We start from the raw sequence: 16,141 nt of genomic DNA, 5'->3' as shown, positions 1-16,141 counted from the left end.
TACAATGCAAAGTGCAATGTGTTTGTTTTCGTTTCTTCGATCTTTTGTTTTTCTGCAATTTTTGGACATGAAGTCTTAACTACTACTACTTTCTTTTCACTTGTATGTTTATATTTTTTTAATTTTTTGTATTGTTATTGTAATTTTGTGTGTCTTCATTTGTATCTTTGTGTAACAAAATGAGACTCGGAATACACATAGCCATTTGTCATCTGTCCACAAGCTCCCTTTCTCTCTTTCTCTCTAAAAACATGCTGAGAACTGGCCAATATACTTTAATATACATAATAAAATACTATTACTGATCGGTACAAAGATATATTTACAATTGCTAAGACTTTCCCGATTATTCAAGATTTAGATGGAAAATCATGCACTCATAATATACTTAGCTTTCTCTTGGTAATGTTGCTTTAAGAAGATAAGATTGCACTGTGGTAGTCGATGTTTGCTATAAAACTCATTTTTTTTTGCTTGGGATGAACCGTAAAAGGTTTTAAATATGTGTATATATGAAATGGCGGAGAATACGTTGATGAGATTGCTTTTAAGTGGGCTGACAAATCTTTTCGCGTGGTTGGACAATGAAACTTTGCATTTTGAGATTCACTTTCATTATATTGTAATGAAAATTTTAAAGGCTTTTATCTTAGCAAAACGCAGACTAATGGCGAACTGCACTGCACTGCAAGATGTATCACGAAAACTTTTTCATTCAACAATTGTTTTCCTTGCTTTCATATGCGAAAAATAAAAAAAAAAAATGTTGTACAGAAATGCCGCTACTGTCCGTTAGCCTAAAAGTTGCGAAGCTCGTTCCTGTCTTGTGAGTGGATTGAAATTATCGCGTATTCTTCATACTGTTCCCCCATTCGCCCATTTGATAAAGTATGTCTTCAAGAAATCTACCAGATTTTTAACGAAAAGGTTAACGATATTATACCCGCCGACATTACAATGCAAATTAGTCTTATGCAACTGACGGTTTACGAAAAGATTGCGAAGCCATTCGGCGAAAATTTTGTAAGTAGGAAGGATTAACAACAAAGAAAGTCTGATTTCAATTCAGGCATTAGTGTCGCGCTTTTAAAAGGGAATATAAGCGGACTATTTGCTGCATGCAAAGTCACTTGAATCGTGATAATCGAATGCATCGAACGATCCGGATTGGCTAACTGGCATGTCGATGATTAACTGAGTATATATTACAGCGGAGCGTTGGGTATTCAAAATTCGCCCTAAGCTACATACAAGTTTTTTACTTGCATATATATATATATATATTTTTTTAACGAAATTTTTCTGTTGTCGTTCTTTGCCATTAAATCGTTTTTGAGCTTTCATTAATAATATAAAAAGAGAAATTACAAATAAAAATCAACAGCAACGTTTTGTTCTGCATTTTTAGCTAATTTGCGGTTTATTAACTTTCCTTTTATCCCGTCCTCTACTGCCTTCTGCCCCTATGAATACTTGTGCAATTTGTTTGAAAGCCTTTGGCATGTTTAGGGAACAAGTTTAGCAAAAAACGAGTTGAAAAATTTAAACAAAAAAAAAAATAAAAAAAAAAATAAAAAAAAAAAAAATAAAAGAAGAAAAACACATCCACCATTGAATTTATAACAATGCTCGGCATTTAGCATACATTAGAACGTATTTAAGTTTCAGGAGCGCACGTTCAAACGAACCTGGCCACAATGAACTTTATATATATATATATATATATATATATATATATACTATATATATATACTATATACATATTATATTTATATACGCACGCACATATTTATTATACATTCAATAACAGCATGAGAATTGCTTCGGTATGCAACAGTATTGCGGGCAATGTTATGTCGTTGGTTTTTTTTTGCGGTATTGTTTAGCTTTTATTTTTGACATGAATTCTTCTCTAATACACTTCATGCCGTTCTATCAAATGATCGTCGGTTACGATAGCAGTCAACTCATCACGGACGGGCATAACCTCATCGTCATTATTATTATCATCAACAACATAACATTGTCGTCTTGCAGTTGTATTCACACTTTCTGCATATCCTCAAGGCGAATTTTGCAGTACATCCGGCTTCTAAAACTGTTCTTTTGTTTGCGTTTAAGTGTGCGGCAGTATGTTCGTCGCTATATCAAATGAACTCAAGTCGGAGAATAGTGAAAATAATTCTTTAGAGTTTTTAGTTCATTTTCTTTTTCTACTTTTTCCTCGTTTTTGCTTTTTGTAATTTTTACGAAAAATTTTCATTTTCAACATCATCGGTAGCTTTTTGCTATTATTATTGCTCTTGTTGTAATTTCGTACTTAAAACTAAAACTGCATTGCAGTAGAAATGAGGCCAAAAGCTATTTTGTCCCTTCTTCTCATGTAATAAACGATACGTAGCGTATCCCCGTGAAGGGAAGGAAAAAAGCAACAGGGTCGTAGGTTAGCATTATGAACGCTATATGGCAGAGTGTAGGGACGATGTGACACCAAAAGTATGCAGACATACGCTCCAAGACACAACCTTGCATATATTTGCACATCACATCCCGATACGTAGACTTTACTTTAGTCGAGATATTCATCAATTGATTAAAATTCTCTTTGCTTTTACCATTTGAGAAAATGGCTCGCAAAATTTAAATTTATCATGATTTCGTTCCGTTTCTGTATATGAGAAACAAATTTCTTTAATGATCGTAATCAATATCGTAACAGGAAAGGCATAGAAATTCGTAACTCTACCGAAAAATGTCAAATTTGGTATTAATTGAAATTCTGTCGTTGTCACCGGGACATTAAAGGGAAAAATATTTCTCGTCATATGATATAATATGAGTGCACGCATGCGTGTGTGTGTATCTTGCCTTTTTTATATCCTTTCATCCTTTATCCTATTAGTATGTAAGCAGAACGGTACTCCTATCATTGTTACAGGGCTCCCCTTCTAAGCCTGGCTTCTTATTCCTAGTCTTCTTTTCTTTTCTTTTTCTTTTTTTTAACCAAATTTCTGACCTTTACAATGACTCTGCCAGCATGAAAGCTGATTTAATAATACTTATAAAATAATAGTACGTGCACGTAACCGTGTATGAGTTTTGATAGTTGCTCTTGTTGTCGTCGCTATGAGTAACAAAACTAAAATTCTGTGATGAACTTTTTTTTTTTTTTGTTTATTTTCTATTTAGGTTACATCATGCTTTCGTAACTTTTTTTCATTTTTCACAGGAAAAAAATATGTGTTTATGAATGAACAATATTTTCCAAAATACGCGCACTCATGCATAACATACGTATCTACATATATAAGTATTCAAACTAACAAAAAACTTCTAGTGTTATTATAAAACCCATAGAGTACACAAGATATATACTACAATATATATATATCGCGTCTCCATTGTCTGGATTATCCATGGCACTAAACTCTAAACAAACAACACCAAAAAAGAAAACTTACAAATATTCAGAAAGAAAAAGAACTACCACAAGGTTTATTAAAATTCTCTCTAACTTACGTATATAGTCAATGTCCGTCTAAGTAACCAAGTAGGTAAGAACCATAACGATCAAGACAGTCAGTGCTCGCGGGCGTAAATCTGAAATGCGAGTCCTCTATGCTCGTAGCTATAGTCAATGCTTGGTTGCTAAAGGCATAACGCTTACCGATTGAGTACACACTCACTACGCTGCGACCATCACTTCCCCGTTCCCTTCTCTTTCCGGTCTTCTTTCTGACAGTGACCGTATTGCATGAATAGGTGACATCCTCTGAGTGACTGGTCACAGCCCAGAAAAAAAATAAATAAATAAATAAAAAACTACACAAGCAAGTCAAGCGTTGGGAACTGTTTTAGCGCTGACGGTCGTGATCGCCGCGAAAAGGAAATAATGCAAGCAAGAAAGTGACTGTTGTCGAAATCACAATTGCATCTGAAAAATTTAAGCTCTTATGAATCGAATCATCGTTGGCAATAATTAACATGGGCCTATTATGATATGATGTCTTGTTAATTCCAGAGATTCGTGGATTTTTGCACCTTTGTCCGTATCCGGAAAACTCGATTCCTTCAATTTTGCCTATAATTACGGTGTATAGTAACCCATTTGTTTTTTATCCACAGTTACGTAACGACTACGACTTAGTTTTAATCACCTATGAGTTGCTCGTTGAATTGACTTCGCAATGGATTTTGGTCGACTGTGAAGGGATTTCGTACCTAATTTACGCAAAACCTTTGGCGAATCTATCTATTTCGTGCAAGATGTTAATCGCTAGCCCACCCGGAATGCTTGCGATTCTTCAACTTCACATCATTAATTTTCTTCAATCATTTTTGGTGTTGGAACGTCAATAAGTCAATCTATTGAGTGTTGCTCAGCACTTTAAATATAGCCATCCAGCATATCTACAAAGCAGATTTTACGAATTGTTTGTCGAGAACATCTTTAGTTTTTCTTTTCGTCCTTTCTTCCTTTTCATAAATAAAAAAATCTTTACTCACAGTACGAAATTCGTCTCTCTTGGTGGGAAAGAAATAATCAAAATTTGTAAGACCGTTAGATACCAAACTAACGAATGTCATCATATTTCATATATATATATATATTATCGTCTAAGGACTTGCTTTATCTAAAACTATACGCATTCCAGTTTACTAGTGAAGTTGTTCCGACAAAAATCGACAAAAATGCTACATATTTCTTTCTTCATAGGCTTCATATTTACTAACTCGCACGCACACACAGGCACCCTGAAGGAATTTGTTCTGGAATTACAAGCATTTCAGGGTTTCGGGTTATAATACTATTCCGATATATGCTCTTGGCTGAGAAAAGACTTGATCCATAATGATGAACGCGTATGTATGTATATATATATATATATATATATATGTATACATATATATATTGAATACATCATGTACAGAATATATCAAGAGCTCAGGATCTATATCATGATATCAAACTTCAAATTTGGCACAAATCTTAACCAAGAGTATGTAAATCTTGTCTTTAGGAATCGTTTTTATTCACTTTCACGCGGCATTGCATGTTTTTCGTAGGTTTGTGTTAAGGCGCGAATATCATTTATTTATTTTCTTATAATCGGATGCGTACTTAATGCACTCGTAAAATGTCTTCTATTAAGTGGTTTTCACTGTACCAGTTGGAGCCAAAGCGCCAAGCGAAAGCTTCTTCAAACTATAAAAAGCGATCGCAACAACAAAAGAGTGTAAGATAACATTATTTTAAAAGTTTATATTTATTAACAATTTTAATTAAGTGTCGCATAAATAGTTTGCTGGCACTTAGTAAACGGGTTGAATCGATCAAAATCAAAAACAAAGTAAGACAAATATTAATAATTAACCGTATGATGGCGCTGATGGGGTGGAACATGGTTGCATTTTTGTATATCACATGGAAGCGTTAACAGTGTCAACCATCTTAGACTGCATGAGGAATACTGACTTGAACGGTTAAGAGAGGTAGACGTAACAACGACGCGCATTATGAATATGAAGATGTAGTTCCTTCATCAATATTCACGGAATACATATACAATTCGAACTAAGGAAAAATAAAACAATTAAGTTATACGTTCTAGAGATCGAGGTTTTCCTTCTTCTTGTACACGATATTAATGATATTGTTATGAAATTCGCTTTTATAAGACACTAGATCGACTAGATCGTGGATATTTTGATCAAGAGAAATACACTTCAAAGTTCTTTTATCTTTAGTTCTTTGTCTTTCACAACAGCAGGAATATTTGTTTACAATTTATTTTTGGCCGTACTCTCAACTTCTATGTTCTTGCCAGATTAACTCTACTTTTCACAAATATTCTATTTATATACAATTTTACAAGCATCTTACTATACTTAAATTTGGGGAGATGAACTATGCTTTGATGGGTAGCATAGATATGCCGAAACTCTCACCTCCCAGTGGTGATCCCCGGGCAACGGCTTCGGCCGGCTAAGAAGAGTTTAAGTTTTGGGCTGCTAACTCGGCGACGAGTTTCGGAGAGATGGTGGAGGGGTTGGCTGGAAGATGAGCTCTTCACTCTCTAGCTGGTTACTACCAAGAAAATATCTGAATGGGTTTAAGTACGTCGAAAGTAGTAACCTAGCGGGTGCATGGTAGATTACTCTGCCATGTCAGTGCAATACCCGAGACCTATATATCTTGAAGAAAAGTAGTTCACTGGTGTTGGTAACCAGGAGAGTATGGAGAATCCGAAGCAAGTGCGGTTGTTTTTAACATCCGCCCAAAGTATGCCTAAGGCTTTGTAAAATAAACTGGGAGCCACGGGGGTCAGGAGGCTTGCCTCACAAAGCCACGTATGCCTGCGGGTGTATGATGGACTTTGTCCTTAAGTCGTAATGAATAAATTAATGATACTATTAATGCAAAAAGGGATTGACGGACGGCCTTCCCTTTTGCCCATTAATAGAACATATCTGGCAAACTAATTTAATACATGTAAAAATGAAAAAAGGGATATGACGGAAAGTTTTTTCCCCTTTTACCTATTTTTACTTTCGAACACATGTCACGGATGCCTGCGGGTAATGGTGGTAATTGATCAACGGCGCCGTGGAACCCTTATGGCGGAAGCGAGCGCAAGTTTTTTTTTTTACCCTTTTTGAACGCATATCGTTGATCAATTTGTGAGTCCTGACTGCTTGGGTGCGGCCCTTCGGGGAGTACTCGTGGTGGTTGTGGTTGGCGAGTTCCTAGCTAAAATGGAACAATTGAGTGCAGCTAGGCCTCGCCATTGACCTGAGTGGGCTTTATTGTTCCATACACAATAAACCGTTCTGGACTCTGGTGCTGTTTAGGCCCCTACTCTGTGGGGATTGTCTAACTCGCCAGGGGGCGTAGTACGCTTAAAAGTGGCTTGGGCCACCGTGGGGTTAAGCCTTTCAGGCAGGAACCCACGTTAAACCCTTGCCACAAATTCTATACTTAAATTTATGGTTTTATTTCTAATCCCAGCCTGGTTTTTCCCGCTAATCATTTTCATCGGCCTGGAGCTTCATGAGGCGCCTGCGAATGCTCATATGGTTTTTCCTTCTTTAGGGAATTTATTATTACGAAAATTACTTAGCTGATGTTAACTGAATTTGGAATTTTCGTAACAATATTTTTATGTTTTTCATAAAATTCTTATTTCTCATCTCACCTTGGAAATTTATATTTCGCAGATTGCTCATAGGGATATACAAAAGTTTGGGAGAATTCAGGATCATATGTAAATAAAGGAAGAAGAGATCATACTAACGAATTAAGAAAGAATTTACTGTTAGTTTGGCTGAAAATCTTTGATGCCCAGTAATGCAAATAATACGTTCTTTGTTGAACACGCAGCCGTGTATCGGCCTTAAAATGATATTCGTTCCGACGTTAAAGTTTTCTTTGTAGAAAATTTCAGATTTACGTGTAGGCTGCTCTTCTTAAAATTTCCCTTCAGCGTTTAACAGATTGGAAGGAGATTCATTGAAAAGCTGAAAATGTCATCAAAGTCATTTTACTCAAGAGTATCAATTTTAAAATTGACTTTTGCGACCTTCAAAAACCTGACAAAGGATGCGAGATGGACAAGCGATTGAAGGCATAGATGCACGCTATCGCAATTAATTTAAATAATTTTTTCGTGTATATATGAAATTTCAGACTTGAGTGTTCCGAAGGAAAGATAAATTCGTTGTAGCGTTTATACTTAGTGGTAAGTATAAAAATCACTATATCTTTAAAAATGTATAGTAAGCGTGGCAGCAGCTCAATCGGAATAATTCTTTAATTAAAATTTATCGTAACATTGATGCAAAATTTTAGATTTCACTTAGTCCTAAATGTTTAAAGGAACTAAATTCAAGTTTGCTCTGTTTTTAGATTGTCGCAAGTTTCTAATTAGTACGAATGTGTTTACGGGGGCGTTAAGTGAAATTTGAAATTCTTTGGTTGGGAGTCAAACTATAAGAATAAATGTTTCACGATTGACCCTTTCACGCTTAATTGTTATGACACTTGAGTTTGTAGCAAAGGACAAATGAAAAGACGGACATGTTCAGATCAAATCATAATTTGACCCTCATCAGCAACTTATGTCCTTTATGAGATGATTGCTGCATACATGCAGCTGTTGTTACGGAATTACAACTTGAGGTGGTGGATGCGTAATATGCATGGTAAACAAAAGAGTGAAAGAAACCATTGTGCACAAACAAAAGCTTTTCTACGTACACCTACGCATACACATATAAATGCATATATGCATATATGCATATCGGATTTTTAAACAAAGTCCGCACATTGTAGCTTAAATCGCGATAATAGTATGAAATATATAGAAATAGCGAGATAATAATACAAATATATCTGTGAGCGGGGAGACAAACATAGAAGAGGGTGCTTATAGCAATTCGTTGCCGTTTGAGAGCGAGTGTATGCCGCTCGTTCGCCAGTTAATAATTTTGTGTATTGACGTACGTAATGAATGTGCGACACTATTAAACGGTTTAGACAAACACTGAATTTGGGTATGCAGTAAATTAATTTAAAGTAACAACAATGTAACGCAATAAATAACAATAGCTAGAAAAACAATGCAACATATAATTTTAAATAAACACAATACTTCGAATGGATTGTTGCATTATTTACACAATATTAATAATATTGAAAGGCTTTTTCAGTACGCGTATCGACATATCGTCGTATCTGCATATATGCGTATTGGTGTATCGGTGTACCGGTACGTATATGCGCGCATATGCCCATATGCCTGCATGTATGTATACATGACTGTATACATGTGTTTGCCTACGTTTTTAAATTATACTTTCGTGAGAAGGAGAGCGATAGAGAATAGAAAGAAGAGAGCTAGAGAGTTTTGTGTTTATCAATTTAATTGTTAATGCAAATGTTAGTAATGCACAGCATTGTTATAATATATATATATATGTATATATATATATATATATTGTTATTTCTGTCGTTGTTGTTACTTGCCTTTCCGGATAGCTGTTAGTGTATTTGCATAGTGCAGATGTAACAGTTATTTGTTAAAGAACTTTTAATAAAAGTTAATATTTACAAATGTTTTATTGTGTTTTGTTTTGATTTTTATTTTTACATTTTTCTAGTCTACTTTTGGTTAAATCATTTTCAAGAATCAGTTAACTCACCGCCTTGGCCATACTCAAAAAGATATTCACCCAATAATATCCTAACCATATATCTTTCTCTTTCTCTGCTTTGTAAGAGTTTTCTGCAATCCATTTAACTCGACTGCATAGTTTATGATGCCCTTACATTTTCTGATGAGTTGAAATTGAAATTCTGTTAAACTAATATTTACCGAATTTTGCTGCTATTGAAGCAAAACATGTCGGGTTTTATTTGTCTTTTGTCAATTTGGCAAATACACTTGAATGATTTGTTCAATCTCCTATACAAACATACATGCAATCACCAGGTTACTTGATTTGCTAACTCAATGGTTAAATCACATTAAAATTGGTATACAGATGCGTCAGTGCTTTCTTTGTTAGTTTACTTTCCCAAAAATTTTGTAATGTGATACAAACAAACTTTACTTTTGTAAATCGGATATCACAACGAGATAGGTTGGAGAAGTTTTAAAGAAAATAACCCCCCCCCCCCCCCCATCTGCCCATCACCCAATCCGCCACCCTACTACTCACCCGGAAAAAAAGAAAAACAATAGCAACAGCAGGAATAATCACGTAAACCATATAAAAGAAATCTTTTGTTTACAATATTTGTAAAATATTATCTTATAATGGGATATATGCGTAAGTTGCACATAAATGAAACTGTAGATGCATATAACTTGAGTATTTATATAATAACAATGCATGTATAACAATCATTGCTTTGTTCCTATTTGCAAAGCAAGAAAATTTCTCCGGATTAAAAGCAAAGAATGAATAAAATTCATCTCGGACTAAGTCTCTTGATGCCAATAATGTCTCTGGCGTTAGTTTGAAAAACAAAATCCTTCATGCATACACTAATTAAAGTGACCACAATGTTTTTTTTTTTTTTTTTTTTTTTTTTTTTTTTTTTTTTTTTTTTTTTTGTTGCCAGAAAGTAGTACGGATTGAAATTTTTACCCCCTCCCAGGTTACTTGTATCTTTTAATAATAATATTTGCACTAAAAGAGAAAAGAGACTTTGAAGATATATGGGATATATGGGGATCCGACCTTTTCTCATAATTTGCATTCAATTTAATGCATAAATTGAATAATGAACATCGATACATGTACATAAGAAATGTTGAATTATCATTTGGTTCACATGTGCATTGGGTACCGTCAATATAAGGAATCATTTTGAAAAATAACACAATTCTAGATTTTTGAGGCAAATTGACTTTTTTTTGTGGGTTAAATGCATCGACAACGAGATGCTATTAGATTACTCTAGTATTCTATTTTGTTGCTGTTGTTGTTGTTGTATTTCGGGTTTTCGATTAAGCAAGTATATTTTGGAAAGTTTTAACCTAATGACACACCTGTTGGTACCTTTTCTAATACGCTCACCGATGACTGTAAAGTTGTTCGTACTTTAGCGTAGATACATATGAGGATAAGAGCAATTCGAAGGAAGCAAGAGCTTTGAAGACTATTTCAATGTTGATTATAAGTTCGGCTATAGAAAATATTGGAAATCTTTTTGCCGCTTTCTTTCCCATTTCGTAACATTTAAAGCACACTGATTGTGATCTTGTCTTTGACAGACGCACAGACAGTTTTGAGCACATCACGCTTCAGTACAAAACTTTTGAAGAAATTTAATTACGAGGTATATTTGAAGTTTACAAGGAAATTTTTTAATCCTGGAATTGACGAATGCCGACAACACATTTCAAAACTTTTACCAATTTTCCTCGAAATATTAATTTTACAAAACGTCCAGTTATGTTACAACTCTCATCATTTTCATTCTTTTTACTGAACTCTTTTTTACAATATATTTCGCATGCGATTTTAAAGAGAGGTACGTAGGGAAGTTTTGACAAATTAATTTAAAAATTATTTATCACAAATAGATTTCGTGTTTTCTCTGAGAAAATTGACAGTTTCGTTCAAATGCTAGCAAGCAATCATACAGAAATTAATGTTATCGTCCCCTCCTTCGTGCACCAGCTGTAGGCAAGGAGGTTAATTAGAATTATAATTTTTTTTTTTTTGTTTTTTTTTGTTTATTCAAATACTTTTTGCCACAAGGCCCCTTCATAAAGGAATGCTTCACGACGCTGCCATTATCCAACATTCTCCAGAAGTAATTTTTTTTTTTACGTTTTTAACGTTTAAATATATTGTTGGTTAGTAAAGTGCTCGAATATGATCCTTGTGTTATTATTCCTTGCATCTCGAGAAAGTTTTCAAGAATACGCTTTTTTTTAGTTTATTAGGACGAAGTAAATTTATATATGTGCATAGAATCCGTTGGTCAAAATTTATACACTTCGTGTAGGGAGTCACTAGATGTGTACGTACTGTGATATTGTCGTGAGGGAAGACAACAACTTTCCAATTGATTAATTAATTCCATTTAACGATGAATAAACGAATATATAATTCACGATCTGGACAAATATGCGACATATTTCTTTATGCATAGGCTATACTTACTAACTCGCACGCGTACACAGGCATTTTAAAGGAATTTGTCCAGGCAACTATCGACATCTGATAAATTCGGAAAATAGCTGTGTGAGTATGTGGCATAGACGCTTTCCAGGAAGTGGACAACCAGCATGGTGCCTTGTTGTTCCTTACTAATTTCAGTTTAAATTTTTCCCCTTTAATAATCTGAATATTTTCGTTTACCCAGGGATCTAATAAGCAACTAATAAGTAGTATTAAAGTATTATAGTGATTAAGCATAATCATAAAGAGGTATATGCTTTTACAGCTGTTATGCATGTGCTTGAAAACCTAGTACCGGATGCCCGCCACCGATACTCGCAAAGGATTCTAATGCTTAGGCAGTCGAATAAGGCAGCGGTGCCTACAAAGCAAGAAGTCGTACGTTAGTAGCTAAGTTCACGTAATCGGTGATTGACGTCCACTTTTATAAGCGACAGTCTGGTGCCAAGATCAAATCAAGATGGACAGTGAGTAAAGATTATTCAAAAAACAACTGCCAGATAATATTCTGCGAAATTAATAGTGCACAGGTAGGAGGGAGCAAAAGTCCTAGGCATATACCAGCCCTCAGTGGAACACTGTTGCTTTCGGCAAAGAAATGTTTAAGATAATGATGTTCTCCAGCGATATAGAGGAGAGCACAACAGGAAAGTTTGATAATGACACAGGTATTGAGTTCAATAACATAACAACTGGCATCCCGCAACTATCAACTCTCGGTCCCATATTAGACAACAGCAGGTGCAATGACGTCCTCAAATCCCCAATTGGCGGCGATACCACTGTAAAGGCGTCAATCAAGTAAAGGCGATTGCAAACGATACAGTGGCGCATGTGAAAGCATGACTAGTCGTAGTAGGAACGTAGTACCAACGAAAAATTGGTCTCAAATTCTGTATTTTCAAATAAACTTTCTGGCCAAAGCCGATGGAGATGCTGTTTTATTTAAATCTTACTCCCATAAGTAGAGGAAGGGGAATACGACGGTCTAACATAAGAACATTTTCTGAAACTCAAAGCACCTGAAGTCAATTAGTATACAAGTGCTTGTTTACCGCAAATCTTGAGAGAAACTAGAAAAAAAAAACCGTCCATCGTTCACAAAGAAAGCGGATTATAAATCGATAAAAACAACCGATTTAGTTAAAGCGATTATTTAATTTCTCTTTTAAATCCGCTTGTCAGAATATTTGAATACCTGATATTAACTGTAAATTACGGCGTACTATTGTATATATATATATATATATATATTTTTTTTTTTTTTTTACGCCCAATAACTCGGGAGATGTGCCTAACATGCGTACGCCTGCAATGACGGTCAGAACGTAGTGAAGACATGGAAAGAGATAGGGAGGTGGCCGCAGCCTAGTGGATGTGTGCCTAGTCGGTGACTGTTATGCCTACACCGACTGAAGATCCACTATAACCATGAACTCTATCATGCTGAGGCCAGACCCAGCGAACACTGGCTTGGCTAATCTTGCGGATCTGTCTGGCCGTCAAGAAAGGCTATATATGTTAAGCCTAAGTTTTTTATTTATTTATTATTTTTTGTAGATAAGCGGACTCCAGCGATGAATGTTAGACCGCAATGAATTCGAATATGGATCCTACGACTAGAAGACGCATTTTGATGTCAGAAAGAAAAGGACAAGTTCGGCATAATTCCTCCCTTCGAGGCTCAGGATAACAAAAAAGTTCTCAACGTTAAACCTTGGTTTTCATTAGCCAGTCACCGTCGAGTTACGCGTACATAATTCAAATCTCGTATTGTCCAGACTCGGTATATTCGCCACCAAAAAGGGCTTAATAAGAAACGAAAATATGTCGTCTTGATACTCTTGGACGAACAAGTCCGAATTTCTTAATCACTCCTTTTATAAAAGATGTGACTCAAGTAAGATTTTGAAAACCCACTTGTTGCGATTTGTTGAAAATAATCCTTAAATTATTATATTTTTTACAGTAATAATTCCGTATGAAGCAAGCATTCCGTTCTTGGCAAGCATTGCTTTATGCAAAAACTGTCATTTGCAGATTAAACTCGAAAATTTTCCTATTTTAGCTCTTGCTGTGTGTTGCACGTATACTCAGAGTACTTCATAATTTATTAAAACATTCAAAAGCATACGTTTCATAGTTTTTTTTTTTTTCTAAATTACAATATTTTTAGATCTTATTAAATTATTTGTTCTTCTTCTTCTTTTTCTTCTTTTTTTTTTCTTAAGTGTTACTTCGTATTTGTATTTTTCATTTTAGTCCAAAAAAAAAAAAATTGTTGTTACTGTTTATAAATTCTTTTATTGCTGTATACAGGAGCATGATAATAAATTTACAAAAGAAAGCACATGAACTCATGTGTAAAATAATGTCTGGCCATAAAAATCAAAATAAATATTATAAGATTTTTAGGGAAAAGAAATATGAGAAGCTGTTGACCCCGGGCTCCCGTACCTATGCCTACTTTAAGGACCATTTACATTATTGTTAATTTTTTTTTTTTTTTTTTTGTAGTTCCTTTCTTGAGGAAAGAAAGACGCAAAAAAAAAAATGTAAGAATTTTCAATTTGAAAGGCTAAGGCCAAGTTTCCACAAACCACTTGAAGTGGTAGTCGTGTGCATATAATTCAATTAAATTTTCAAAAAATAAAACTCAAGTTGTACTTCTGCGTCATCATCTGAAGAACAACATTAACTTGCTGGCCGTCGTCCTTACTCAACCAACATTGTGGCCGTTGATCAGCGTTTGTTTATTGTTGCCCTTAAGTTGAACAAAGTGATGGTTTTTTAAGCCATTTAAAACGGCCATAATTTACAAAAACAAATGCAAAAAAATCCTTGTTACTTAATAAGCAGTTGCTCAAATCAAGATGAGACGAGACGGGCTTCACTTATCCTAAGTATTGTTTTCCACAACGATTCGATTAAAATAAATATAACATACATTTTGTCCGTTCTTTAGAATTTCTCTGCTTTCTGCGTTTATTTATTTTATTTTTTTATGATTATTGTTCGTATTTTTCTTTACATTATTTTATGATTTTCTGGCTTCCTCCTTTTTTTTTTATTATTTTTTTGAGGTTCAGTGAATTATTTTATTTCCCTTTGATTGCATGGTAAAGATTTTAAAATTTAATCCAATGTTTGGTTTTGTTCTTAAATAAGTTTCACGAGGAGCTTTTTGCCAAAAAAAGAATCTAAAGAAAATCATTTAGTCTTTATTTACATTTTTAGAAAATTATTCGCTTTAATAACAATAAAAATGATAATAATAATGTCATAACACTGTACTAGCATTAGTTTCTTGTCTTTATTTTCTTAAAATCACAATATTCTTAAGCAATTTTTTTTTAATTTTAATTTTATAATAATGAAAAAAAAAAAAAAAATAATTTATTATTGATACTTGAAGCGAGACTGCTATTCCTATCTCATCGCGAAAGAATTTTGTAAGCGCCTAACGACTTTTTTGCTCATTTGCTCGTGACTTGTGGGCGCGTCAATTGACTTTGTATCATTTCGATTGTTTTTGCACTAAAATTTTCAATTGCTCAAGAAATTAGATGACCATAATTTTAGATCGGCACACTTCCTCTAGGCTTTGCCAATGTATGTACCGCCTATTGAAGAAGAGTGCTTCGAATGTTGCATTGAATTGTGGTTGCGTAAGAATTTCCAAACTTGAAATATGAGCGTTTTTAAGCTAAGCTCCAGTTGCCAATGTGAATGTTTGTCACATTCGACGCAACCACCGAGTTTATTTTGATTGTCTATTTATTAGTAGGTAGTAAGACTGTTAATAATCTTCATAAAAATTATTTAAATTAATTATGCAATCTGGCATCTAATATTTTATCTTACACTTACTAGCCGAGAAGGTAAGTAAAACAGATTTTTTTTGTTTCGCTTGGGTGTTAGTTAGAAATGCTCAACAGTAGTAGATATATATATAGGGTAAGTGGGGTGGAATAGGAGATAAGAGGCTAAGTCGATTTTTTTTTTGTCGCTGTCTCTCTTTCCTTATCCTCCCTGTTGAAATTCTTAAGACTCGATAAAATGAATTGTTGAGCTGAACTCTGACAGATGTTTTCTTCACTGATTTTATATAATTTAAACTTAACACCCTATGAATATTGTCATAAATAATTTACTTACTTGTCTTGTATTGTAATTTTGACTTTAACATATTACTTTACTTACTTAAAGTCGTTTATAAGAATCCGAAGAAATGTACTTCAATTAAGACTAAATCCATTTTCTATAAAATCTATCAGCACTTGATCGGAACATTTAGTTAAGTACTGGAATCTTCACATTAAAAATAGTTGCGAAAAATTTAATAAACATTTCTTGAAATTTTTATTCCGTTTGCGTCGAACAACTCTGCATTTGTACTCCGCGAAATGACAGATTAGCTGTCAGTTCTGGTTATTAGTTTATC

The 16,141-nt window shown here is 34.3% G+C and overlaps 1 long non-coding RNA gene across 1 annotated transcript; it reads left to right on the top strand.

Annotated features, from left to right (window-relative positions):
- Window positions 1–7,324: 7,324 nt before the first annotated feature.
- On the top strand, window positions 7,325–12,669 carry LOC119632251. The gene is made up of 3 exons (XR_005246762.1): window positions 7,325–7,739; window positions 11,963–12,164; window positions 12,221–12,669. It is a non-coding gene; the product is annotated as an uncharacterized LOC119632251 (long non-coding RNA).
- Window positions 12,670–16,141: the final 3,472 nt, after the last annotated feature.

Source organism: Glossina fuscipes, unplaced genomic scaffold, assembly GCF_014805625.2.
Source record: "Glossina fuscipes isolate IAEA_lab_2018 unplaced genomic scaffold, Yale_Gfus_2 1, whole genome shotgun sequence".
Classification (NCBI taxonomy): Eukaryota; Metazoa; Arthropoda; class Insecta; order Diptera; family Glossinidae; genus Glossina; species Glossina fuscipes.
The sequence above is the reverse complement of the archived record's forward strand: the minus strand, read 5'-3'. Positions and strand labels throughout refer to the sequence as shown.